Raw genomic sequence first — 27,436 nt, 5'->3', positions numbered from 1 at the left:
GTCAGTGCCCATAGGACCCTGGGATTCACCGTGGGTCAGAGAGGAAGCTGGTTCGAACCCCGGCTGCCCTTGCATAATCTGGCTCTGCCAGCCCTGGCAGCACCCCGATGCCTGAACCATCGTGTCGATGGCCTTGGCAATGCATTTAGTGACTGAGCCATGCTCCGAAGTGCCTCAGCACGCCCACCTGTGACTGGAACAAGCTCTGCAGCGCCTTGGGAATTTCCATCTGAGAGAGGGACATGGATGGCGGCGGGGGAGGGGGTGGGGGGGTGGGGGGGGGGGGGTGGGGGGGGGGTTGTTGTGTACTCACTTGAGCTGCCCGGTGCAGGCCATTGACCTTTTTTTGGCACTGTAGGCCAGTCCTCCTGGTCACGCTCCCGGAGCTTGCAGCCACCACCAACTCATCCCAGGCAGCACTAGCTGCCCTATGGCTGACCCTCTGGGACCCTTCGGGGTACAGGATGTCATGATATTCAGATAAACATCATGGTGCAAACACACATACACACTGATGGACAGATCAACGGACCAATCAACACACACGCAACATCACAGCCAATGAGAAGCAAGAGCAGACACACTATAAAACGGGGAACATGACACTTCCGATTGATTCCAGCAGGAGACAGCTCAGGGCACAGAGCTCACAGTAAGCCACTCAGACATTCACCATGCGCTGAGTGCCTCTCCAAGATAGTTTTAGGGCGGGGTCCACAGGTTAGAGGGTAATGAACGAACCAGTAACCAGTTTACAAATGTTAATATTGTTAGTAATAAAACTGAGTTGTACCTTCCGCAACCGTGTTGGTTCGTCTGTGTAGCAGAGCACCCAACACGACACAGGACATCTCTCCTGGCCTCCACTGCGTCTAGGGCCCTCCCTAGGTCTGCGTCCCCAAATCTTTTGTCCAGTCTCCTGGGTGCCATTGTTACGAACTGGCTGAGGTTGGCTGAGCCAGTGCTGCTTAAGTGCTGCTCGACCTTGTCGTGTGGGGTCCCCACGAATCGACTGCCGACCCTTCATTTATGGCGAGAGGTCCGTGGGACCTTGTTGAGTGGACCAATTAACATTGAATAGCGTTTCCGGCCTCGCTGTGCCGAGCGCCAGGAAGCACGCAACAGTTCCCGCTCGCTACCACACTCAGAAATCTTTCTGAAAAATAGCGCCCATAGTCTCAGAGTAAACGGTCACCCATTTGAGACAGAGATGAGGGGAAATTTCTTCTATCAGAGGGTAGTGAATCTGTGGAATTCTTTACCGCAGAGGGCTGTCGAGGCTAGGTGGTTCAGTATGTTCAAGGCTGAGGTAGACAGATTTTTAATCAGTAAGGGAATCAAGGGTTATGGGGATAAGGCGGTAAAGTGGAGATGAGGATTATCACATCAGATCAGTCATGATCTAATCGCCCCTGGAATAAAGGGAGGTGCTGGATAGTATCAGGGGTATGAAGTTGGGGAAGGCCCCTGGGCCGGATGGGTACCCGGCAGAATTTTATAAGGAATTTGCGGCGGACCTGGCACCACATCTGTTGGGGGCGTTTAATGAAGCACTGGAGAAGGGGGAGTTGCCGGAGACGATGAAGCAGGCAGTAATCACACTAATCCCCCAAAAAGGAAGGATCCGGTGGAATGTGGGTCGCATAGACCCATATCACTATTGAACACGGATGTGAAAGTATTGGCTGAGTTGTTGGCAGGGAGGATGGAGAATTGTGTCCCAGGGATGGTTGCAGAAGATCAAACAGGCTTCGTGAAGGGCAGGCAGCGCGCGAGTAATATAAGACGGCTGTTGAATGTGGTGATGAATCCGTCGAGAGCTCTGGTACCGGAGGTGGTAGTGTCCATGGACGCGGAGAAAGCATTTGATTGGGTGGAGTGGCGGTACTTGTTCGAAGTTTTGGGAAGGTTTGCGTTTGGGCCGAGATTTGTGGCATGGGTGCGGTTGCTGTATGTGGCGCCAAGAGCGAGGGTGAGGATGAATGATATGAGCTCACAAAGCTTTGACTTACACAGGGGTATGAGGCAGGGGTGCCCGCTGTCGCCGCTGTTCTTTGCGCAGGCCATAGAGCCATTGGCGATGACTCTCAGGGGGTCGGCAGAGTGGCAGGCGATAATGAGGGCCAGAGGGAGCATCGGCTGTCGCTCTATGCCGATGCCCTCTTGCTGTATGTTTCGGATCCGTTGGAGAATATGGGAAGGATGATGGGCCTGTTGGGGAGGTTTGGAGGGTTCTCAGGATACAAGCTGAATGTAGGCAATAGCGAGGTATTCCCGGTGACTGAGCTGGCACTGCGGGCTAATTTAGGGGGGATGCCATTTACGGGAGTGAGGGATAGGTTCAGGTACTTGGGGATTCAGGTAGCGAGGGAATGGACGGGCTCCACAAGTGGAACTTAACTGGTGGAGGAGGCCAGGGAGGATCTTAAGAGGTGGGATACACTGCACTTAACGTTGGCGGGGAGGGTCCAAGTGGTGAAAATGAATATTCTGCCGAGTTTCTTGTTTATCTTTCAGGCTCTCCCGATCTTTATACCAAAGGCCTTTTTTCGGAAAGTGGACACAATCATCTCTGACTTTGTATGGGCAGGGAAGGTGCCGAGGGTGGGGAGGACCCTGCTACAGAGGTAGAGGCAGCAGGGGGGGTTGGCGTTGCCAAATTTGCTTCATTATTATTGGGTGACGAATGTGGACAAGGTGCAGGGGTGGTGGGAAGGAGAAGGGATAAAGTGGGTTAGGATGGAGGAGGAATCTTGTAACGGGTCTAGTTTGAGGGCTATGGTGATGGCAGCATTGTCAATGGCTCCGAGTAGGTATTCAGGGAGCCCAGTGGTGCAGTCCACGGTGAAGATATGGAATCAGCTGAGGAGGCATTTTAGGGTGGAAAGGATGTCGGTGCTAACGCCGCTGTGCGAGAATCATGGGTTTGAGCCAGGGGCGGGGTGGATAGTGTATACAGGAGGTGGAGGGAAGTGGGGCTGGTCAAGGTGAGGGATTTGTATTTGGAGGAAGGGTTTGCCAGTCTGGACGATCTAAGGGAGAGGGTAGAGCTGCCGAGGGGTAGTGAGTTCAGGTATCTACAGGTTAGGGACTTTGCACGAAAGGTCTGGAAGGGGTTCCCTAGATTGCCGGGATACACCCTGCTGGAGCGACTGCTGCTTCTGGATGTGGAAGGGGAGGGAAGAATTGGGGATATATATAAGTGGCTGGCGGAGCAGGGAGGCGAGCGGGTGGTGAAGATCAAGGAGAAATGGGAAGCGGAGTTGGGAATTGGGGAGCATGGAGTGAGGCACTGCAAAGGGTAAATGGGATGTCCTCTTGTGCAAGGATGAGCCTGATACAGTTTAAGGTGGTGCACAGGGTGCATATGACTCGAGCGAGAATGAGTGGGTTCTTTCAGGGGGTAGCAGATGAGTGTGAGAGGTGTGGGCGGGGGCCAGCGAATCATGCGCACATGTTTTGGGGTTGTGAAAAATTGGGAAGATTCTGGGCGGGAGTGTTCGCGGTCTTAGCCAGGATAGTGGAGGAGGGAGTGGACCCGGACCCTTTGGTGGTGATATTTGGGGTTTCAGAGAAGCCGGAGCTCATGGAGAGGAGGAAGGCCGATGTCTTGGCCTTCGCCTCTCTGATTGCACGGCGACGAATTTTGCTGGTGTGGCGGTTGGCATCGCCACCGGGGGTAGCAGCATGGTTGGGTGACCTGAATGACTTCCCGATAAGAAGATCCCTCCCTCCCGCTCTCTCTCTCCCTCCCTCCCTCACTCTCCCTCCCTCTGCCTCGCTCTCCCTCCCTCTCTCCCACTCTCCCCCCCCTCTCTCTCTCTCCCTCTCTCGCCCTCCCTCCCTCTCTCTCCCTCCCTCCTTCTCCCTTCTCTTAGAGAAGATAAAGTATGAGTTAAGGGGCTTAGCAGGGGAGTTTGAGAAAAGGTGGGGGATGTTTGTGGCCGTGTTTGAGGAGCTGTTTGTCGCAGGGGGTTGGGGGGTGAGGCTCGATCAATTTGGCTGAAGACGAAGTTGAATTCAAACTGAGGCTTTATTAGTATCTGAAGTGTGGCCTCCTACAGCAGCTTACAAAGGGCTGCGAGCTGAAGGCCACGCATATTTATAACCCAGCTCCTGGGCGGAGCTAGCATGCAGGGGCCCAGGTGAACCTGTAGTACAGGTTCTACCGTACAACCCTTAATATAGGAACACAGTGGGTTACCACATTCACCCCTTGTTAAAATTGAGTCCGTCGGGGGTGGTGGATAACTATATACAATTAGCAATCTTTAATATTTACAGAACAGTGAAAAAAAATGTCTCTGGTCATCCGGTGGGTCGGTCAGAGGTTCAGCCGGTCCGGCGCCTTGATCGTCCTCTGGGATCGACGAAGTGGAGCCGGCGATGTTGGTGCTGTCGTGGTCGAAGTTGACTCCGGGAGCGTGCCGAAATCCTCTTCATCAATGGGGGTGGGCAGGGGGAGGACAGACAGTCCTAGGGGGGGGGGGGTGATGGGGGCGGTGGGGGAGGGGAGGGTGGCACCGGGGGTGCCGGGGGTGGTGTGGGGGCGGAACCTGCTGGTGCCAGGTCCCTGAGGGAGACGGTATCCTGGCAGCCGTCGGGGAACGCCACGTAGGCGTACTGTGGGTTTGCCTGGAGCAGGTGCACCCTTTCCACCAACGGGTCCGCCTTGTGGAGCCGCACATGTTTACGGAGAAGCACGGTTCCTGGAGCTGTGAGCCAAGTTGGGAGTGATACCCCGGATGTGGACTTCCTGGGGAAGGCAAAAAGACATTCATGCGGTGTACTGTTAGTAGCAGTGCAAAGTAATGAGCGAATGGAATGTAGTGCATCAGGGAGGACCTCTTGCCAGCGGGAGGCCGGGAGCTTTCTGGACCGTAGGGCCAGCTGGACGGCCTTCCATACCGTCCCATTCTCCCTTTCTAACTGTCCGTTTCCCCAGGGGTTGTAGCTCGTCGTTCTGCTGGAGGCAATACTCCTGCTGAGCAGGAACTGGCGTAGCTCATCACTCATGAATGAGAATCCCCTGTCACTGTGGATGTAGGCGGGCAAGCCGAACAGAGTGAAGATAGAATTAAGGGCTTTAATGACGGTGGCAAACGTTTGTTGGAGCATGGGATGGCGAACAGAAAACGGATGTATTCATCGATCACATTGAGGAAATACGTGTGTCGGTCGGAGGAGGGGAGGGGGCCTTTGAAGTCCACGCTGAGGTGTTCAAAGGGGCGGGAGGCCTTCACCAGGTGCGCGCGGTCTGGCCGGTAGAAGTGCGCCTTGCACTCTGCACAGACCTGGCAGTCCTTGGTGATCGTCCTTACTTCCTCGACGAAGTAGGGCAAATTTTGTACCTTAATGAAGTGGTACAACCGAGTGACCCCTGGGTGACAAAGGCTGTCGTGCGGGGCCCGGAGTCGGTCTACCTGTGCGCTGGCACATGTACCTCGGGATAGGGTGTCAGGGGGCTCATTGAGTTTGCCAGGGCGATACTTAATCTCGTAATTATAGGTGGAGAGCTTGATTCTCCACCGCAAGATTTTGTCATTTTTGATCTTGCACCGCTATGTGTTGAACATGAAGGCTACCGACCGTTGGTCAGTGAGGAGAGTGAATCTATGCCGGCCAGGTAATGCCTCCAATGCCGCACAGCCTCAACGATAGCCTGGGACTCCTTTTCGATGGATGAGTGTCAAATTTCGGAGGCATGGAGGGTGCGGGAAAAGAATGCCACGGGCCTGCCTGCCTGGTTGAGGGTGGCGGCAAGGGCGACGTCCGATGCGTCGCTTTCTACTTGGAAAGGAAGTGTTTCGTCTACAGTGTGCATGCCAGCTTTGCCAATATCAGCTCTGATCCGGGCGAAAGCCTGTTGGGCCTCTGCAGTCAGGGGGAAATGAGTGGACTGTATGAGTGGGCGGGCCTTGTCCGCATAGTTTGGGACCCACTGAGCGTAATACAAGAAGAACCCCAGTTTCTTAGGGCAGTGGGGGAGGGGAAGCTCCATGAGGGGGCGCATGCGGTCGAGATCAGTCCCCAGAACTCCGTTCAGGACCACGTAGCCGAGGCTGGCTAAGCGGTTTGTACGGAACACACACTTCTCCTTGTTATACGTGAGGTTGAGGAGAGTGGCGGTGCGGAGAAATTTAGCGAGGTTGGCGTCATGGTCCTGCTGATCATGACCGCAGATGGTCACAGTGTCTAGATACGGAAACGTGGCCCGCAAGCCGTACCGGTTGACCATTCAGTCCATCTCCCATTGGAAGACCGGAACCCCATTGGTGACGCCGAAGGGGACCCTAAGGAAGTGATATAGCCGGCCGTCTGCCTCGAAGGCGGTGTATGGCCTGTCCGATTTATGGATGGGGAGCTGGTGGTAAGCGGATTTCAGGTCCACCGTTGAGAAGACCCGGCACTGTGCAATCTGGTTAACCATGTCAGATATGCATGGGAGGGGTACGCGTCGAGCTGCGTGTACCTGTTGATGGTCTGGCTGTAGTCCACGACCATTCGATTTATCTCCCCAGACTTAACCACTACCACTTGAGCTCTCCAGGGGCTGTTGCTGGCCTCGATGACTCCCTCCTGAAGCAACCGCTGGACCTCAGACCTGATGAATGCCTTATCCTGGGTGCTGTACCGTCTGCTCCTGGTGGCGACGGGTTTGCAATCTGGAGTTAGATTGGCAAAGAGGGAAGGAGGATCGACCTTTAGGGTCGCGAGGCTGCACACAGTGAGGGGTGGTAAGGGTCCGCCGAATTTAAGGGTCAGGTTCTGGAGGTTGCACTACAATCCAGGCCAAGGATAAGTGCAGCTCAGAGGTTAGGGAGGACGTAGAGGCGAAAATCATGGAACTCTACGCCTTGGACTGTGAGCATGGCCGTGCAGTACCCACGGATCGCTACGCAAAGGGATCCGGAGGCCAGGGAGATACTTTGATTGGTAGGGTGTACCGTAAGGGAGCAGCGCCTTACCTTATTTGGATGTACAAAGCTCTCGGTGCTCCAGGAGTCCAGTAGGCAGGAGGTCACGTGGCCGTTGACTTTCATGCTGGTGGATGCGTTGGTCAGAGTGTGTGGTCTGGACTGGTCGATTACCATGGATGAGAGTCGTGGTTGATCGTCGGGTAGTGAGGCGGCCGCTGCGTCGGGGTCCCGAAACGCCGTTGGTCTCCATGTGCTGCGGGGTGGACAAGGTGGCGGCGCCTGGAGGTCCTGGGGGTCACAAAATGGAGGCGCCCATGGAACGCACGTTGCGGGGGTGGAGCAAGATGACGGCGCCCATGAAACGCACGTGTTGTTCGGGGGAGAAGATGGCGGCACCCATTGCTCGCACATGGCCTGGGAGGAGGGGAGGATAGCGGCGCCCATTGTCCGTGACCGGGGGGGGGACCGCTGCTGCTGATCGGGCCTGGCACACCGCTGGCAGCCCTTCTTCCCGCAGGCCTTACAAAGGGCAGCGCGGGCCGGGCAGCATTGGCGGGGGTGTCTTTGTTGGCCGCAAAAATAGCATCGGGGCCCCCGGAGATCACTGGCTGGCACGTAGCGCAGGCGTATTGGGTGGGTAGCGCCCCCGCTGGGGCGGCTGCCTGTGGGGCCCATGAAGCGTAGGAGGAGTGGGCCGCACGGTTGGGGGCGTAGGACTGTACATTGCGCAGGACGACCGTCATGGAAAGCGCTAGTGTTTTAGTCTCTGCAAGGTCGCACATGGTTTCTTCTAGGAGCCGCTGCCTGATAACATCGGACCCAATCCCAGTTACAAAAGCGTCCCTCCTAAGGAGATCTGAGTGCTCCTTAGCTGTAACATCCTGGCAGTCACAGTCCCGAACTTGTGGGATCAGGGCCCTCCAGAAGTCCTCGATTGACTCACCAGGTAGTTGAGTACGCGTTGCGAGCGCGTGTTTGGCGAAGAGCTTGTTTGTCCTCTGCTCATAACTCTCTTTGAGTCGAGTCATAGCGTCAGCATAATTGGGCGCATCCTGGATCAGCGGGAAGATTTTAGAGCTGAGTCTGGAGTACAAGATTTGAATCTTCTGAGCCTCTGGAACAGGGGTCAGCGCCGCGTTGCTATACGCTTCAAAACAAGCTAGCCAGTGCTGAAAGACTTGGTGTGGATCCAGCTGCAGTCGATCTGGTTTAATCCGGAGGTCCATCTTCTGAATCTGATACTAATAAATTGAGGCTCGATCAATTTGGCTGGAGACGAAGTTGAATTCAAACTGAGGCTTTATTAATATCTGAAGTGTGGCCTCCTACAGCAGCTGACGAAATGGCTGCGAGCTGAAGGCCACACATATTTATAACCCGGCTCCTGGTTGGAGCTGGCATGCAGGGGCCCAGGTGAGCCTGTAGTGCAGGTTCTACCGTACAACCCTTAATATAGGAACACAGTGGTTTACCACAGGGGGGGTGGGTGATGGGGAGGGGGGGGTGAAAAAGGAGAAAAGTCTGTACAAACTGTAGTTGATTGTCTAAAGAACGTTTCCCGGGGTGTTTATTTGCTGTAACCTACTTTGATACCAGTTTTAATAAAATGCGTTTTTAAAAAAAAGTCATGGGGCGAAATTCTCCTACCCGCCCCGCCACATTTCTGCGCCGACCGGCCGGCGGGAGTCTCCGTAACACCGGCCGGTCAATGGAGTTTCCCATTGTGGGGCAGCCCCACGCCGTCGGGAAACCCCCGGGCGCCGGCAAAACGGAGACTCCCGCCGGCGGAGAATGACGCCCATGATCTAATTGAATGGCGGAGCAGACTTCATGGGCCGAATGGCCTATTTCTGTGCCTACACCTTATGATCAATATCTGTGATCAGTTTTAGTACCTCATCACAAGTTGAGTGCATTTACTTACATCCAAGCATGGGGTGCGCTATTCTCCCCCCCCACGCCGGGCGGGAGAATCGCCTGGGCACCGCGCGAATCACGCCACGCCGCCCTGACCCCCGCACGCGATTCTCCCACCCCCCCCCCCGGAAACCAGCAGCGCGCGATTCGCACCGGGCCGCTCGGAGAACCAGCGAGCAGCGATTCTCCGGCCCGGATGGGCCGAGCGGCTGCTACGACACGACAGGTTCCCGCCGGCACCGTCCACCCCTGGTCATTGCCGGCGGGAACTCTGCGGGAATGCTGGGGGTGCAGCCTATGGGGGAGAGAGGGGGGCTCCTTCACCGGGGTGGCCTCCGATGGGGTCTGGCCCGCGATCGGGGCCCATTGATCGGCGGGCCGGCCTCTCCCCCCCCCCCACCCCCCGGGCCTACCTCCTTCCGCGCGCGGCCCCAGAACACCGGCGCCATGTTGGTGAGGGGCCGGCGTGCGTAAGACGTTCCCCGCCCATGCGCAGGATTGGGCTGCCTCAACTGCAATGCGCGGGTTGGCACGGCGCCAAATGGCGTGAACCATGCTGGCCCACGTGAGGGCCAGAATAGGTCGTGCCCAGGCCCTGTTCGTGCCGTCACGACGGCGTTCACGACAGCGCAAACACTGAGCCTCCATATCGGAGAATCGCCCCCGTGGTGACAGTTATAACGGATCAGAAGTAAACCATTTGGCCCATCATGCCCATGCCAGCTCACTGTAAGAGCAACTCACCGAGTTCCACTCTTTCCATAAACCTGCAATTCTTTTCGCTTTAAATAATTATCCCTTCTATGCAAGCTGCATGTCAACGCCAAGACTCAAATGGCAATTTTACAAACATACTTTCGCATGAAGCCTCATCTGGCCAGAGTGAACAATGGCACATTTATGTTGGGGAAATCACAGATGCACTTCCTATGCATTGCACCAGTGTCTTCCTGTTGGTGCACAGTACCTCACTTGATAGCAAGGGATTTCTAAAGGCGGAGCTTTTCTATCGGCTGGGGTTCTCCGATTCGGGTTTGCCATGCCACCGCTGCCAGCCAGAACGGAGAATTTAGCACTCAACCGAAACCCCATTCATTGCAGCGGGCGGAGAATCCCACTGGCATGAACGGGCGGAGAATCCCACTGGCATGAACGGGCGGAGAATCCCACTGGCATGAACGGGCGGAGAATCCCGGCCATAAACTCACACACACATAAATTAAAAATTCTGTAAATAGAAGTTACAACATGAAAATCGACCCATTCACGAGCTGCCTGTGATTAACACCATGCGAGCACTCTTCATCACACTATCTACTCTTTTCCCAATTCATCCCCTTTCCCTTCATGCACTCATCGACCTAATCTTGAATTTAATAGTTTGCATGTCAATCACTAATTAATGGAATCGATTTGCATTGCCGCACAGTTCTGGCATCATTGTGTGCAGCAAAAAGTGGCCATTTTCAATTTTTTACTGAGGAAGATTTACAAACATTTGCATGCCATAATTTCTCTGCAACCTCTTGGGTGGGATTCTCCAAGCAATCCGCCATTGGCTGGTGGCAGGATCTTCTGATTCCGCCATTGTCAAAGGGGTTTTCCATTGAATGTACCTCTTGCCACCTTGAAACCGGCAGTGGAGGTGCACTGTTGGTGGGACTGGACAATCCCTGCGGTGCAAACGGCTGGAAAATTCCAGACCGTGTATTTAGGGAGGCAACAAAGAAATAGGACAACTTATACAGGAAGTGATGCATGCAGTTCCATCACATAATTTTCTATCAGGGTTGTAATCGCTAAGGTTTTCGGTTGTCTTTTTCTGTTCATTCACCTGAGCAGCACTGGCAAAGCCAGTATTTGCTGCCCATTCCTAATTGCCCTTGAGAGGTAGTGGTGAGCCGTAGTCTTGGACCACTGCAGTCCATCCGTGATGCAGGTTCTTCCACAGTCTTTTCAGGATTTTCTGTAGTTTGGTAAGTTTACTTCCCGAAATGCTGATAGTTCCATAGCATCATTGCGGAGTCTAGTTTTTAATTCCAAATGTTTATTGATCAATTCAATTCAAATTTCACCAGCTGCCGTTTTCACCCCATGTTCCCAAGGTAATCGGCATTAATTGACCACTTAAGGACCTCATTAGGCCCACGGATCGTCCAATGCTTCCACCCGTGCCCTTAAAATTTGAGACACTTCAGGGGCAGGCAGGTAGGTGGCAGGAAGATGGAACTGCTATCTGGGGAGTGTAAAATCCAGCCCCATGTTCCAGACTAACCTTCCACATGAACTCTTACTTGTCTATGCTCGAGAGAATATTTTCACTTGTCTTGATAAATAGAAGCAATTTAGAACACATTTAGGCAATTAGGAAGACCTGCTTTACCAGATTACCTCAAACTGTTGTTTCTATCTCATGACTTTAATTAATTATTCCTTTCCTCAAAAGGTAAAAATAGTTACACCAGTATTCTCACTAACTACAGAAGTACCTGACCTGTTCCACATGGATTTATTTCGAAGTTTACAAACCGCATTTTGCTTCATCAAAATCCCACAACAGATTTAATGAGCAGAACAGGATAATAAAGCCCCAGAAAGTCCTGGCCTGTGTTTCCACATTAGTTAAAAGTAGGTAATGGAAAAATGCACAGCTTGCAAATGGTTTTATTTTGAAGGGAAAACAGGGAAAGAAACATGAAAGAACAATGAAAATACAAATTTACTCCAGATGGATTATATACACAACATGCAACTTGATGTCAACACCAATAATATCAGTGGCAAAGGAAGAGTTTCTTTTTCATCGAGTCGTTGCACTTGGTATTTGATTTCTCATTTACATTTGCTGAATTAGATCCAAAGCAGCTTTTTACAGGTGTGACAACATTAATGCTACATAGCTTTTCCATCACTCTATGTGAGCAGAATGTATCTGAAAATTTGGCCATTCAATAGAAAATACTAAATCTGGGAATCACCAAACTGTGGGCACTCCACTCCAATTCCAAATGAGATGACATGAGGAAAGAAAAACCCATGAACTTGCTTGTTTGGTTAGAATTCTGTGCTGCATATCAATGCTGGGGCTTCAAGACACTGTTCCAGTTTTAACATCATAATGACTGTTTTAAACATTCCCACGTCATGGGCCATACTGATTGCAAGCTCAGTTTCACATTTCTCAATATTTATCTCTACAGCTTCTCAGATGAGACTGGTCACAAACGTGCTATTTTGTATTCATAAAATCACTACAGCGTAGAAGGAGGCTATAGAATCTGCATCAATCCTCCAAAAGAGCACTCTACCCTGTCCACCCCACCGTATCCACATAACCTTGTAACTTAACCTGCACATTAAAGGCAATTTAGCATGGCCAATCCACCTAAATTGCACATCGTTGGACTGTGGGAGGAAACTGGAGCACCCGGTGGAAACCCATGCAGACCACGGGGAGAACGTGCAAACTCCACACAGACAGTCACTCGAGGCCGGAATCGAAGCCCCGGTCCCTGGCATTGTGAGGCAGCAGTGCTAACCATTTTGCCACCGTGCCGCCCCACGCCATTCCAACCCAGTGCTGTCCTTCAGGTTGAGATATTGAGCCAAGGTCCCGTTTGCCCTCTCAGGTGAATATAAAAGATCCAAATTCGGAGAGGAGCAGGGGGTTCTCCCTCGTGTCCTTGTCAATATTCATCCCTTAGCCAACATCATGAAAAGCAGATTATGTGTCATTATCATATTACTGTCTGCGGGACCTTGCAAATTGGTTGCTGTATTTCCCACAATAGAGCAGTGAATATACTTCAAAAGTGCTTCATTGGTCGTGATGTGATTTTGGGAAGCCCTGAGGTCATGAACGATGCTACATATCCCAAGTGCTTTTTTTTTAAGCAATAAAGAGTTTCAGATGAAAGTTTAAACCTGGCCTCATCTCTCTCTATGCTGTTGCCTTTACATCCAATTGATGTGTTGGTTCTCTAATCACTCCCTCAATGCTCTCCTCCCACTGCCCCCCCCCCGAAAGAAACATTACTGCTGAAAAACAAGAATCTGTCTCTTTTCCTGATTGCATTTCGTTTTTGGAAATGATTTGCCTCGAAGACAAGAGAACCTCAAAAGGCACATGTTCCCCTAAGGAGTTGGTGCAAACATTAAACTAAGATTCTAAATACTGGAGTAAACTAGTATGAAATGTTCAATCACAAGCCATTTTTCTGAGGCATTGTTTCTATCAAGAAGGAGTTAGATATAGCTCTTGGGGCTAAAGGGATCAAGGGATATGGGGGAAGGCAGTATCAGGGTATTGAACTTCATGATAATGAATGGTGGAGCAGACACAAAGAGCCGAATGGCCTCCTCCTGTTTCTATATTCTACGTATGTTTCGGTGTAACTGCTCACAAAAATGTATCAGAAAAAGTAGCCGCTCTCCATCTTCATCTTGAGACTCTTTACTGTCTCTTGATCTCCATTATCACCAATTGCTTTTGTCTACACAATCTGGCTCGTGGTTGGATTTATTAGCAGGATTTTCCATCCGGTCTGCTGGTGGTATCTACTGGTCCCGCCGATGGTGACCCCAGTGACAGATGGTACAAATAACGGGAAACCCCATAGACAGTGACGCTGTGAATGTGTTTTCAGCATTCCTATGATGGAATAGATAGACGTCTGTGATTACCTCTTGCCTTCTCTTGTTTTCCAATGATGAGGGGTAGGAATTCCCAATCGGAATTCCTGCTCCCCCCCACCCCCCCCCCCACACACTTTAAAAAAAGAGTTTGTTCCATGACTGTGGTATCTACAAAGACTGTAAACAACATTATGCGTCAACGAATTCTTGGTTGGTAGAGCTCTCACTTCAGGCTGGAATTTTCTAGCCCCTATGCGGCGGGTTTTTCCAAGATGGCGGGGGGTCGTCATTGGCTGTCGATAGTATACTCCAGTCCTGTCGAAGTCTACAGCGTTCTGCCTGGCTTCGGCTGTGGGGAACCTGCAGTGGTGGTTGGCTTCAACAGGATCAGTCGATCCTGCTGCCAGGAAGGACTGGAAAATCCCACCCTGAGTCAGAAGGTCTGGATTCAAGTTCCAGTCCAGCTACATAAGCACACCAATCCAGGTTAACAGAGTGCAGTGCTGAGGGAATGCTACACTGTTGGCAGTGCCACCCTTCTGGTACGACTTCAAAATGAGATTCCATCTACTCTCGAAGGGGAGACCTCCCATGATGCTATTTTGATGAGCTGGGGAGTTCTCCCAGGTCTCCTTTCAATATTTATCACTCAACCAACATTACTAAAACAGATCATCTCATTGGTATTTGTGGGAGATGGTTGTGTGCAGATTTGTTGGCACATTTCAACAGTGAAAACTCTTCAAAAATGACTTTAGTGGCTGCAAAGCGCTTTGGGGCAAACTAAGTTCATGAAAAGCATTAGATAAATGTAAGCCCTTTATAATAGAAATCACACTTTAGCAACACAAATGATGATTAAATTAAGTTTTACTTTGAGAGATTTTGAGGGTTATTTTTTAAAAAGCTATTTCACGTTGAGTTTCTATTTTTTTCATTGGATACCTGAGACATGCATTTCAACATCCAAATTGTGGGCCATTCAATGAAGGGGAACAGTCACTAATTCTTGTTCAGTTGTGAAACACAATTTGGAGGCATTTAAGCAGCTGAAATAGCACTGTGGAAGGCAAGTCAGCTGGAAACTGATGAAAGCTACTGTGAAATGGAGCACGCCAGGGTTAGGGAAGTGGAATTTACAGAGTGGGTCTGGAGGTCTGTAGGAAGCATGCATGGACCCGGCTGCTCCCCGAAGTGCAGCACGCAGGGGAGGTAATGGCAGCAAGTGTGAATCCTGTCTCCTGCACCTGCAGGAGTTGGAAAGACATCAAGAAGATATGTCAGAGTTCAAGAATTCTGCTCTCCAAGATAAACACTTTCCCGATTACCCATGTAAAAAAAAAAGAGGTCCTCTCAGCAACAATTTAATCCTTTAAAGTCGGTAAATGATTAGCAGCGTAAGTGGTTTTGCTACAAAGATAATTTCACAAAATTAAGTGGCAGCACAGACAGGCTAAGGGGCAGAAGGCAGAAAGCAGAGAGTGGTGCCAAACCGCCATTTCTTGGATGAGAGTGAAGTGTACAATGGTGTTCACCGAGGTCAGTATTAGGAATGACTGCTTGTTTTGAACGATATTAGTTGACCTGGACTTGGGTATACAGGACAAAATGTCAAAGTTCGCAGATGACACAAAGCTTGGAGACACAGTAAGCTACGAGAAGGCCCACAGACAAGCTGGTGAAATCAGCACACAAGTAATAGATTATGTTTAATACAAATAACTGTGAAGTGATACATTTTGGTAACAAGAATGAGGAGGGGCAATATAAGCTAAATTATACCGTTTTAATCGGCAACAGGTACAGAGCCACCTGGAAGTTCTCCCATAAACCCCTTCGGATGGCAGAACAAGTTGAGGGAGCTGATGAAAAAAAGATGAGATCCTTGGCTTTATTAATAGAGGAATGGATGCAAGGGTGTTACGGTGATCCTTTATAAAATACTGGCTAGACCTGGGGAAGTGTATTCATATCTGAGCACCACATTTTTGGAAACACGCCAAGGCCTTGAATATAGAGCAGAGGAGATTTACTAAAATGGTGTTGGCCTGAGGGACACCAGTTATGGGAAGAGATAGAAATTGGGATTGTTCTCCTCAGGACAGAAAAGGAAGGTTAACAGGAAATTTGACAGAGATTTTCCAAATAAGGAATGGGTATGGTAAAGGAAAAAAGAAAAGTCCTTCTGACTCTTCTTTGCAACCTAGAGAGGTAGAAATGTGACGGGTTTTACACTGTGGAAGAGGTGGAGCAAAGCAGAAGCTCAGGGATAGTTGGGAGCTCAGGAGGGGTTTGACAAAGTTGCCATGGGCACAGGGCAAAGGGACTGGTAATGATAGTGTTAAAGACGAAGGGATAGTGGCCGACAGGTCAGATGGCAGAATGTGTTCATAGCGGAACAAGGCATAATAATGAGATACAGACCGGCCCTGTCGGGGTAAGGGTTTGGCCAGGTGGGGTGGGGATGGGGGGGGGGACACACAAATTGGAGGACAAAGTTTGTGATCTGAAGTTGTTAAACTCAATGTTAAGTTCAGAAGGCTGCAAGGTGCCTCATAAGAAAATGAGTTGCTGCTCATCCAGTTTGCGTTGGGCTCTACTAGAGGTCGAGGACGGAAATGTGAATATAAGAGCATGATGGTAAAGACATAGGAAGGTTGGGGTCAATTTTGAAAACTGAACAAAGGAATTCTGCAAAGTGGTCATGCAGTCTGCTTTTGGTCTTCCAATGTAGAAGTCATGCCCATTGACCCACTATATATTGTCTGGAATCATTGAACATCACAGTGTATATTGGGATGTATAAATAAAACTTTAAAAAATGCAAATTCATTGATAACTTTCTCCAATGTGTCAGGATATTGTCTGTCTGTCCTGTGTTCCCTTTTTAATCCCCGTCCTGCTGCCTGTTTTGATATACATTTATAGATTTATACATGATATATGGGCAGCACGGTAGCATAGTGGTTAGCACTGTTGCTTCACAACGCCAGGGTCCCAGGTTCGATTCCCGGCTTTGGTCACTGTCTGTGCAGAGTCTGCATGTTCTCCCGCGTCTGCGTGGGTTTCCTCCGGGTGTTTCGGTTTCCTCCCACAAGTCCCGAAGGACGTGCTATGAAGTAATTTGGACATTCTGAATTCTCCCTCCATGTACCCGAACAGGCGCCGGAATGTGGCGACTAGGGGCTTTTCACTGTAGCTTCATTGCAGTGTTAATGTATGCCTACCTGTGACAATAAAGATTATTATTATTATTACATTTATGAGGAAATTGGAGTCTTTGGATACTGGGAAAAAAAACTCCGCTTTTAGATGTGCTGGTCTGAAACATCCCCTTTAGGTTCTGTGGTAGAATCCGTGATGTCGTTTGACAGACTTGGCAAGTAGCCAATCAGTGTATATAAGACTTTCAACTTTCTCCTATCGGGGCCTGTGGTTGGTGAAGTCGGTCAGAAACTTTCAGAGAAGAAGGAGGGTCTTCTGTAGAGTGCCATTTTTTGTTTGCTTCTGTTAAGCAGCCAGGAAACAAGGACTCCAAAATCACGCCCCTCTCTCTCTCTCTCTCTCTCTCTAAGCTGGACGATTTCAAGAAGCATTGTAGCCAATTTCCTGTGTTAAAGGAGCACAAATACCAACAGATCTGGGAAAGACATACTGAGTGTGAAAGTACAAGTCTTCCCAAAGGTCAGTAACCTTCGAAATGTGTGTGACAGGGGCTGCGAAGAGCTGAAGAATTGAAGCTTAAGGTGGGAGCGTTTGTGAGAAAGCCGCCAGAGGTTTGTACAGAAATCAGGCAACTAAAAACTACTACCTTCCAGAACCAGAGCTACATTATTCCGACAGGGAGGCGAAAGCTCCCTTTGGTGGTAGAAAGGCAGAAGTGCACCGACCTGAGCATCCTGTGTACACCACCACCTAGTGGCCGAATGTTAATATTTTCTCCTTTTTATTAATAAATAGTTTAATACTGTTTTACTTATAAATCTGGGGCGGGATACTCCAAAATTGCGATCGGCGCGGGGGCGGAGCATGGGCATTGACGCCGCTCCTGCGATTCTCTGTCCCTGAAGATTCGCCACAAAATCACACGCGCACGGTCTACGCAGCGTGGGTAGGGGACCATTGACAGAGGCCCCCGCGGCGATTCTCCAAGTGTAAATGGCCGAGTTCCTGACGGCATGGGTCTCTCATGGTCTCACCCGTCGGAAACCCGGCTTGGTGGCTTCGCACTCAGACCCCAGCTGCCCTGGTGGGGGGCGGGGGATCCTTCACCGGGGTCAAGTGTGAATCATCCAAGCCCTTTGAAGTTTCAAAAACCACAAAACACAAATCCTTAAAACCACTTAACTTGTATCAACAACCATTATAAAATTGACCAGAGAAATCAGAGAGTCTTAGCTGTCATTCAAACAATGTTCCCTCTGGGGAGTAGACATTCTGGTACTGCAATAGATGTCTGGGCTCTCAGTCAAGTCTCATTATGTATGCATTTTTTCGTCAAATACGATTAGTTCAAACAATCCTTATCAAGACAACAAGTGTATATGTTGTTGGTACCAGTCGTGTCAACATCCCATTTGGTACAGAGGACATGAATTGAAGCTGGATCCAGACTGTCATCACACTTCTGTGCTTAAGTAGGACTCCGATAACGAGGTTATCCACTTTTGCTGTGATTGAAAAGTTGGTCGACCATGCCACTCGACATGGTATTTGGACAACAACCATGATTTAGTGAAGAAGCTCATGCGACAGAAACACAGATTAGGAATTCAGACATGGATACTCCACTCAAACTCCTGAGGTATACTCTCATGCTGGGGAACACCACACTGGGAGTGCCAATTTATACAATGGATTCACACTGTTGTCCTACTATTGTCACACAGACAACAGACACTTCACACGGAATATACTGAGAAAGTCAAGAATCCACGACCTAGATCTATGCAGAACGATAGGTTCTCTCCATTGCCGACTGTAATGGCAAGCATGAGAGTTTCAGTTTTGGACAGATGCTGTACAGTCTTCCATGGTGCATGCGTCTATGATATAGGAATGTTAAGGTTATCAAAATCTCAATAGGCTGTGAATACTGTTCCATAAAAGCTGGAATTATGTGAGGAACTGTGTTGGAAAATGCCATGGGAAGATGGATGTGGAATTAGCCGATGTAGATTGCAACATTAAGAACTAGCATAGCTCCGACATTCACTGAAAGGCACCTTGAATCAATAACACGTTCGACACTTTGATCTGCTATGGCTTTGGCATCCTGCTCTTTATCTTGCAAAGCAATGCGTCTTGGCAGAGCAGATGCTATGTAGGCCACAGCAGATGAAAATTATTTATTAAACATTGGCAGTATTATCACTGTACTGTTTCTGTGATCATTCAAAGCATTTAACAGACTGATGTTATGTGCAATAATGACCCTAGATGCAGTGTATGCTCCACTGTTCCCATGGGGTACATCTGTTTATCATTGACACAATGGTGCCATGAACCATGGTGGAACGTAACCAGACTCTCCCAGTTGCCATCCTTCCACCCTTGGATCTCCTACATGCTGATGGCACAGGAAATGTCCTGAAAATGTAAGGTGCTATGATAACTTTCACGAGACCGATGACTATTGTGCAGGACTCTATGCTGGTGGATGCATGCCAATAACTTGGAAAGAAATCATAGACATGAAGAGAAGAAAATCCCTCTTGACTCCTACAAGACACAGTGATTACATATGTCTCTGAAGGGCTGCACAACTGTAATTCAACTACCATTCCACCCTGGCGGTACTGACCAGCAGCACGATCATTGGCCCTGATGAATAGCCGACCTGTACAGAGGGAAGTGGCCAACACAGATGTTCCCAGTGCTCAATGTGATGAATGTGCGAAACTGGTATATATTAGTCGCATAAATATTATTAACGAACCTAGATTAAGGTATCCAGACTCAGTGGCTGCATAAAGTGCAATTAAGATGTTGTCAAAGTGAGATCATCTTTCAGTCCAACCATGTAATTGTTTCCCTATATCAGGCCAAATGGAATTGTGGTATGATTGCTGGAGATTCCCTGGAGGTAGCTAATTTGAGACATTGGGTCAATTCAAGCAAATGGGAACAAAGTCCCATCGCGAGTGCATTTAGCCGCGTATTTCCCGGCACTATTCAACATTACTCGAGTTATATAAGTGGCCTCAATGGGAAATGGGCGGCCAAGGCCGCACATAGCTTTATTTTGTACAGTGGAGAGCTCTACTCGCCGGATAGCGAGAGATCTCTTAGGTCCCCAAAACGATTCCCAATCCCCCCAGCTCAAATGCATTAGAAGAGGGTCTCCGGCCGACCCTGCACCCCCCCCCCCCGCCCCCACACAGAGCACGCCTAGCCTGATCGCACGTGAAACAAATTCCAGCTTGACACATTTGCAATGACAAAATGGTACCATGGCAATGCCCATGACAGCTGGCAATGCCACCTGGGCACCTTGGCAGTGCCAGGATGGCATTTCCAGGGTGCCCAGGTGGCACCAGCAGTGCCAGAGCAGCACCCTGCCAAAAGGGCACACAGCTGGGTGCCGCCGATCCCCTGGCAGCCCTCCATGAGTACCATTCCATCTGGTTCCCATTTGTCCGCATTTGTGGGGTCCACTGCTGAATGGCACGCACCTGGGATCTCCGAGGCAAAGGGGATGAACCCCAAAGCCTCAGGTGACTTGGAAATCTGTACAATACAGTGAGACTGACCATCTCGCTCTAATATACAGATTTGCCAAAAACTGATTCCGTCCACATTGGGTGGGATTTATATCGCAATATCTTGCGAGATTGTGTTTGATCTTGTGAGGCGTTGCGAGCTGGGTAGATAACGGGAACGGGTCTCCTGGCTTTTATCAGCCATGCTGTGCCTGCTTTTCCGGTGCAGTATGGTCATTGGATCACGCCATTGTGTTTAGACATAGGTAAGCAGGTCAGGGATAAAGATGATGCAATTAATGGGAGGAGCCAGGTCTGTGGTAAGCAGTTTAGCTTGGAGATTGCTAGGAGCTTTAAGCTGAGCAGCAGATTTCCCCAAAGGCTGTCAATTTGAGCAGTAATCATATAAAACAAGAAGGATCTTATTAGGGGCAGCATGGTGGCACAGTGATTAGCACAGTTGCTTCACAGCTCCAGGGTCCCAGGTTCGATTCTTCACATTCACTCTGTGTCTGCGTGGGTTTCCTTTGGGTGCTCCGGTTTCCTCCCACAGTCCAAAGACGTGCAGGTTAGGTGGATTGGCCATGCTAAATTGCCCTTAGGTTAGTTGGGGTTACGGGGACAGGCTGGAGGTGTGGGCTTAGGAGGGGTGCTCTTTCCAAGAGCCAGTGCAGACTCTATGGGCCAAATGGCCTCCTTCTGCACTGTAAAATTCTATGATTCTATGATCTGCAGGCTGTTTCCTGAAAGGATCACTCTTTCTCATCAAGCAGTACTTCCAATAAATCTCTATTCAAGTGTACTGAAAGTAACCTTTTGTTTGCTAACTTTATTTATAAGTGACTCTTGACCTGCGATGGACATTGCTTAATTAGAAATAGAGACGGTATAAGTTATTAGTGTTACAGCTCCATGGGCTAGTGTGGGGTCAAATCTAGCCCCACTAGAGCCAGAGATGCAACACAATTGAAATGAATAAATAATTCTTAGAAAAACACCTGAGGTCTTTGGCCTTTTCTTTTTTTTAAAATAAAATTTAGAGTACCCAATTCATTTTTTTCAAATAATGGGCAATTTAGCATGGCCAATTCACCTAGCCTGCACATCTTTGGGTTGTGGGGGCGAAACCCACGCAAACATGGGAAGAATGTGCAAACTCCACACAGGCAGTGACCCAGAGCCAGGATTGAACCTGGGACCTTGGCGCCATGAGGCAGCAGGGCTAATCCACTGCGCCACCTCAGGTCTTTGGCCTTTGACTGCTCAATAACTATAGTCACCAGGTTTGTAAATTTAAACATAATTAATTTTATTAATAACAATAACTAAATTAAATATGCAGAAAATACAACAGGTTAATTATTATCTAATTCCTACCCCCCTTTTAACTCACCCCATCCTCTATATACACACACACATAAGGCAGACAAACACAGAGGGGAGAAGAGGGGTATAAAAATAATAATGGAAATGAAAAGATAAGAGTCTTTGTTTCTGATGGTTGTTTCTAGCACACCTTTATTCAATCTAGGCTCTCAGTTCGAGATTTTCACCAGAGATTCATGCAGATTCTATGTACAGCTCTGCAGCTTTCCTGGAGAAAACACAAGAGAGGGAGCAACTTCTTTCCTCTCAGCGTCCAGGACTCCAACTCCTTCCCAGGCTCTCTGAAAACTATCCCACACAGGAAGGATCCAATCACCGCTTGTTACTGGGCGGAATACGACCTTCTGGCCAATTCATTGACCACCAGCAAACCAATCGAACCGAATTCCACCAGTCTGAGTTCTACTATTCAAAAATTAGCACAGTGTTGTCGTTTGTAACTTTTGAAATCCTCACTTGCCCTGCTCGACTTAAGGATACATGTCCATTAAGCATCCAGCGATCAGCATGATAACAGCAAAAATAAAGGAGAAAAAGAGAATCAACAGTAAGGGCCCTCACAGTAATAAAAAGGGTTTCCTTTTATTTTGAGAGTTGTTAACTATCAATTGAAAAGCTATTTTCTATGGTGTTAATGTGTTTAATCCTGTGGTACGAAAAGAGTTTATTTTAATGTAAAATATACATATTGGTCAGTGAAATCACTGCTCGAACGAAGTATTCTTTCCTCACAGGTTTAATAATCTAAAAATGTATTTGGGGTTCTTGTCTGGTATCCTAATAAATGTTGGGGACTGGCCTGGGATCTTTGCGTCACCTTGATGGAGCCAAATGCAAACCAGTTGAGGGTCACAGGCAATGCCAGACAGATGTGACATCTTATTCATCTGTCTATCTGAAGTGGACACAGCTCGCACACAATCACGCTGCTAAGTCTCAGTTTGCTAAGGTAGTTAGGTTAGGTATTCTTAGGTAGCTCTGGTTGGTATGGGGTGGGGGGGGGGGGGGGGGCAGTGAATCTTCAATGGGACCTCACTTGTCAACTAGCATTTCGCCTGGTATGCCACTCTGTTCTTGCTTCTTTGGCAATTTCAGTGCTAATTCAGCACTAGTTCAAAGAAACATGGTGTAAAAAAAAGGCTTGAAACTTACAATTTGATTATCGGAATGGCCCACTTTCAGCTATAGCACAAGGTTACGGGCTACAACCATATCAATTCAGTAATGGCGGTTAACCATCCCATCAAATATGCAATGCACCACAAAGTCATACAGCACAGAAGGAATTTGTCATTAATATTCTGGTTTGTTGAGAGAGCGATCCAATTAGTCCCACTTCCTTGCTCATCCCCCATAGCCTTGCAAATGTTTCCTTTTCAAGTATATATACAATTCCCTTAGGGAGGGACTATGGAATCTGCTTCCATTATCCTTCTGGGCAGCGTGTTCCACATCATAACAATGAGCTGTGCATTAAAATTTCTCATTTCCCTCTGGAGGGGCAAAATGACTTTAAAATTTAAGGTGTTATGACAGCCTTCAGGAGATCAATGACTGACCTATATAACTCTGAGCTAGCGGTCTCATGCCAGTAACTATTAGAACAGAATTGTGAGACATGAAGCGAAAGAAATCCCTCCTGATTCATACAAGACACAGCCATGTGCACATGTCCCTGATGGACAGCACAGACGTAATCAAGTAGCACCCCCACCCCGATCCCCATTACTTAACCCTCTAAATAGCGGTTTCATTCTGGTGATTCTGCACGACATCCACTCCAAAGTCAATATACTGTTCCTGCGGTGCAATGAGCACAGTTCAATCATCTCTACTTGGGGATAATCCCTGAGACATATATCATGATACATGTACATGTAGCAAAAGTACTATCACAGCAGGATAACAAACAGCACAAATACCCATTGACAAATCAATCTCAGTTAATTACATTAATTTCAAAAAATATTCTGGTACACATAGCAAGAAATTATGTGCGTGGAAAACATGACAACCAGAACTCAGAAACATCATTTAAAATTTAGAGTACCCAAGTAATTTTTTTCTAATTAAGGTGCAATTTAATGTGGCCAATCCACCTACCCTGCACATCTTTGGGTTGTGGGGAGAAACCCACGCAAACACGGGGAGAATGCACAAACTCCACATGGGCAGTGACCCAGAGCAGGGATTGAACCTGGGACCTCAGCGCCGTGAGATAGCAGTGCTAACCATTGCGCCACAGTGCTGCCCTGGAAACATTATTTATACAATTTAATGCCATATAACACAGGGAAGAAAGCTTTTACATTTGCATAGCAGCTTTCACAATGATCACTTCCCCGTCGATGACATGTTCTGAAGTGTCTTCACTGTTGTACTATAGGAAAACTGTAGCCATTTTGTGCGCAGATATCTCCCACAAACATCAATTAAATAAATGACTGGCCGGCTTTTTTTTTTGACTGTGTTGATTAAGGAATAAATATTGTTCAGGACAACAGGGAAACTCTCCTCTTTGGATGTATAGGGTAGAAGAGATGCTGTCGATGAATTCAGTTTCACATGCATCAGGGCAGCACGGTAGCACAAGTGATTAGCACTGTGGCTTCACAGCGCCAGGGTCCCAGGTTCGATTCCCCGCTGGGTCACTGTCTGTGCGGAGTTTGCACGTTCTCCCCGTGTCCGCGTGGGTTTCCTCCGGGTGCTCCGGTTTCCTCCCACAGTCCAAAGACGTGCAGGTTAGGTGGATTGGCCATGATAAATTACCCGTAGTGTCCATAAGGGTTGGGAGGGGTTATTGGGTTGCGGGGATAAGGTGGAAGTGAGGGATTAATGTGGGTCGGTGCAGACTCGATGGGCCGAATGGCCTCCTTCTGCACTGTATGTTCTATGTAAAGGACAGATTCACAAGAACACCAATTCTAACTGGAACAACAAGTTACACTGAATGAGAAGAGAGTGCCGATTGATTGGCAAGTAGACTCTGATTGGCAGAAATGTTGCCATGGAGAATGCACCAGGAAATAGTTGACTGTCAAGCTTTGGTTTAAATTCAAACCAAGCCTCTTGACTCGGATTGGTCGAGGAATTGCGGTGGGAATGAACCAGAGAATGGCTGTCCCCAAGCATTTGTTCAGTTGTAAAAGGCACAACAAACTGTCCTTCTCTTAACCAGTGCACATGTCAGGGCAGACAGGATCAGATTGTGTGCTCCCTTCCTGAGCGAAGTTTGAACATATGACCTACTGGCTCTGAGGTGCGTGTCCAGTCAAGGCCGGCACTGGTGAAATGCCATTTTCTTTCTGCCGGTGAAATACCATTTTCTTTTCTCCCTGTCCACTAAAGAAGGTTAAAACAGCTCAAAGGACTCCAGTTCTGTTCTGGTCCAACCGAAGTGTAAGTGAAAATATTATGGGTCGAATGAGTGGCAATCGCCGTCGGATTGTCACTCTGCTCCGTTTTACTTACTTTCGTCTGGAGCTGCACATTTCTCAGCTGGACCTCAGCTGAGAAATGTGCAGAGCTGCTGCCCCTGGAGTCTATTCAGTGTACTGCAGGATTGTCGCTGGAGGTGAAACCACAACTCTCCCACCTTCTTCTAACACAAACTGCTATGTACTGATAAGTTTAAATATCCCAGCCACTTTGAGAAGCTAATCTGGTTCAAGGGGTAGAATGGGTCAGGTGGTCAGAGGGGAGGGGGGGGGGGGGTGTGTGGTTTTGGCTGCTCTGCCAGGGCTCGGGGTGGTTGATGGGTGTGGGGGTTAGTCGGGTGGTCATAGGCACTTAGAATTTTTTTTAACACTGGCCCACCAGAGAGATCAAGCCGCCATTTTGAAAGAGTGCATCGATCTCCAAGTCAGTTTGTGAATTGCCCACACCCCTCACCCATGGGCAATGTCATCCCCTCCACACAAAGGGACACTACCCCACACCCCCCAAGTGAGGACACACCGCTATGGGGTCTCCGGGGGTCCCACCCCCCACTTCTTCAGGCACGCCCAAGCTCCCTTGCAGCACCCCTGCCTTCTAGGATCGCCCATCGAACCTCCTGAAGGCACCTACTTACTTGCCCTCTCCTACCCTTCAAACCCCACCTCCACTCTCATTTCATGGACATGGCCCCCCTTGCCCCCTGTCCTTTGGCAGTGCCACGTCGCCACTCAGGCACCCTTGCACTGTCACACTGGCATCCAAGCTGGCTTGGCAGTGCCACCTGGGCACCTTGGCAGTGCCAGTTGGGTAGTACCAAGGTGCCCATGTTCCAGGGGGAGGGCCAGAGAGCCATCCTGCACTTACCCTGACAATCCAGGGGTCTCTGGTGGCCCACAAAACCCCTGGGTGCCATTCTGCCTGGTCCATGTTTGTGTGGACCAGAACTGATTGGCGCCCGTCTGCAGTTTCGCTGGGGAGGTCGAAGAATCGAGGGAGGCCATTGGATCCCAGGCAGGTAGGTCGTAAATAGGTTTACAACCTACTTCTGCAGGCGTCATTCTGTCCTGCCCATTTTCTGACGGTGTTCCAACTCTGACGGTTCGTGGGACTTCGGAGAATCCCGGGAGGTGTGGAGGCTGCCGGGTGGCTCAATGCAAACTTTTCCCGGCATTTTCCGTTGCGTTGCACTCAAGTGAGAGCACAACACGGCTGGAGAATTGTGTCTTTAACATATAGTGCACCTGATATTTACATATTGTGACATTTATTATTTACAAATTTTTATATACATTCTCTCTGTATTCCCTTCCCTCCCTCCTCCTCTCCCCCCCCCCCCCCCCCCCCCCCCCCCACGTTGATAGTCTGCTTCTTTCCTGGCACCAACCTTTGCCCTGGGTGCCATACCGCTGTGCTCAGCTCCTCTCTTCTGTAGTTTTAATTGAGACTGTGTCCCCGGTTCTAGATTCCCCAACAAGGGAAAACATCCGCCCTGCATCTAGTCTGTCCAGCCCTGTTATACATTTCAATCTCATTTCCTCTCATCCTTCTAAACTCTATTGAATACAGGCTCAGTCAAACCAGTCTCTCCTCATAGATCAGTCCTGCCAACCCCGCTATCAGCCTAGTGAACCTCTGCTGCACTCCCTCTCTGGCAAGTGTATCCTTTCTTAGGCGGGGGGGGGGGGGGCAAAACTTCATGCAATACTCCAGGTGTGGTCTCGTACATGTCTCGTCACTTCTTTCAATGTCAATCAAATTAGTGAACTCTCAGACTGAAGAATGTGAAAGATTTATCCGTGCCGGTTGGTGTTTACAACATGCAAAGTTCATGAACCACTCCCTGCCTTGTACAACTGAATCTGTTTTATTCTTGGCACCGTCTCCTCAGCAACAAGCTCCAGTGAAGCATGTTCAGCCAATCTGGCTACATATATGGATCAGTGTATCAACCTTGGCTCAATGGCAACACTCTTGTCTTTCAGTCTGATATTTGTGCACTTGAGTTCCACTCGAACATATGACAACATGACCTAAGCTAAGCATTCAGTGAAGTGGCATTGTTAAAAGTTCTGTCATTTGGATAATGCATTAAACCAAGGCCATGTCTCCCTGCATATAGGTAGATGACAAAGTTTCCACAACATTATTCAACAGACTTGCTCACAGCAAGGTCCCACTAGCAGCTGTCAATCAAATCGAATAATCCATCATACTGGCGGAACTGGTAGAAAGGCTGGAGTACTGCACACAGTTCTAGTAACCACATTACAGGAAGCACATGATTGCTCTGGAGAAAGTGCAGAGGAGATTCACTGGAATTCTGCTAGGGCTAGAGAATTGTAGCTACAAGGAGAAATTGGAGAGGTTGAGGTTGTTTTCCTTAGAACAGAGAAGGCTGACGGGTGACGTGATTGAGGTATACAAAATTGTGAGAGGTAG

General features: G+C 49.0%; 1 protein-coding gene and 1 long non-coding RNA gene across 2 annotated transcripts in view; one reads left to right on the top strand and one right to left on the bottom strand.

Moving 5' to 3' along the window:
* The window catches only part of adamtsl3 (ADAMTS-like 3), an 869,253-nt gene that overhangs the window by 643,488 nt on the left and 198,329 nt on the right, over positions 1 to 27,436 (bottom strand).
* The window catches only part of LOC140387181 (uncharacterized), a 39,225-nt gene continuing 26,665 nt past the window's right edge, over positions 14,877 to 27,436 (top strand). The window contains exons 1-2 of the long non-coding RNA XR_011933770.1: positions 14,877 to 15,011; positions 17,048 to 17,156. This is a non-coding gene — a long non-coding RNA (uncharacterized lncRNA). The remainder of the gene's footprint in view (positions 15,012 to 17,047; positions 17,157 to 27,436) is intronic.

This window comes from Scyliorhinus torazame, chromosome 12 (genome assembly GCF_047496885.1).
Source record: "Scyliorhinus torazame isolate Kashiwa2021f chromosome 12, sScyTor2.1, whole genome shotgun sequence".
Lineage (NCBI taxonomy): Eukaryota > Metazoa > Chordata > Chondrichthyes > Carcharhiniformes > Scyliorhinidae > Scyliorhinus > Scyliorhinus torazame.
Note: the sequence above shows the minus strand (reverse complement) of the source record. Positions and strands in the feature narration are given on the sequence as shown.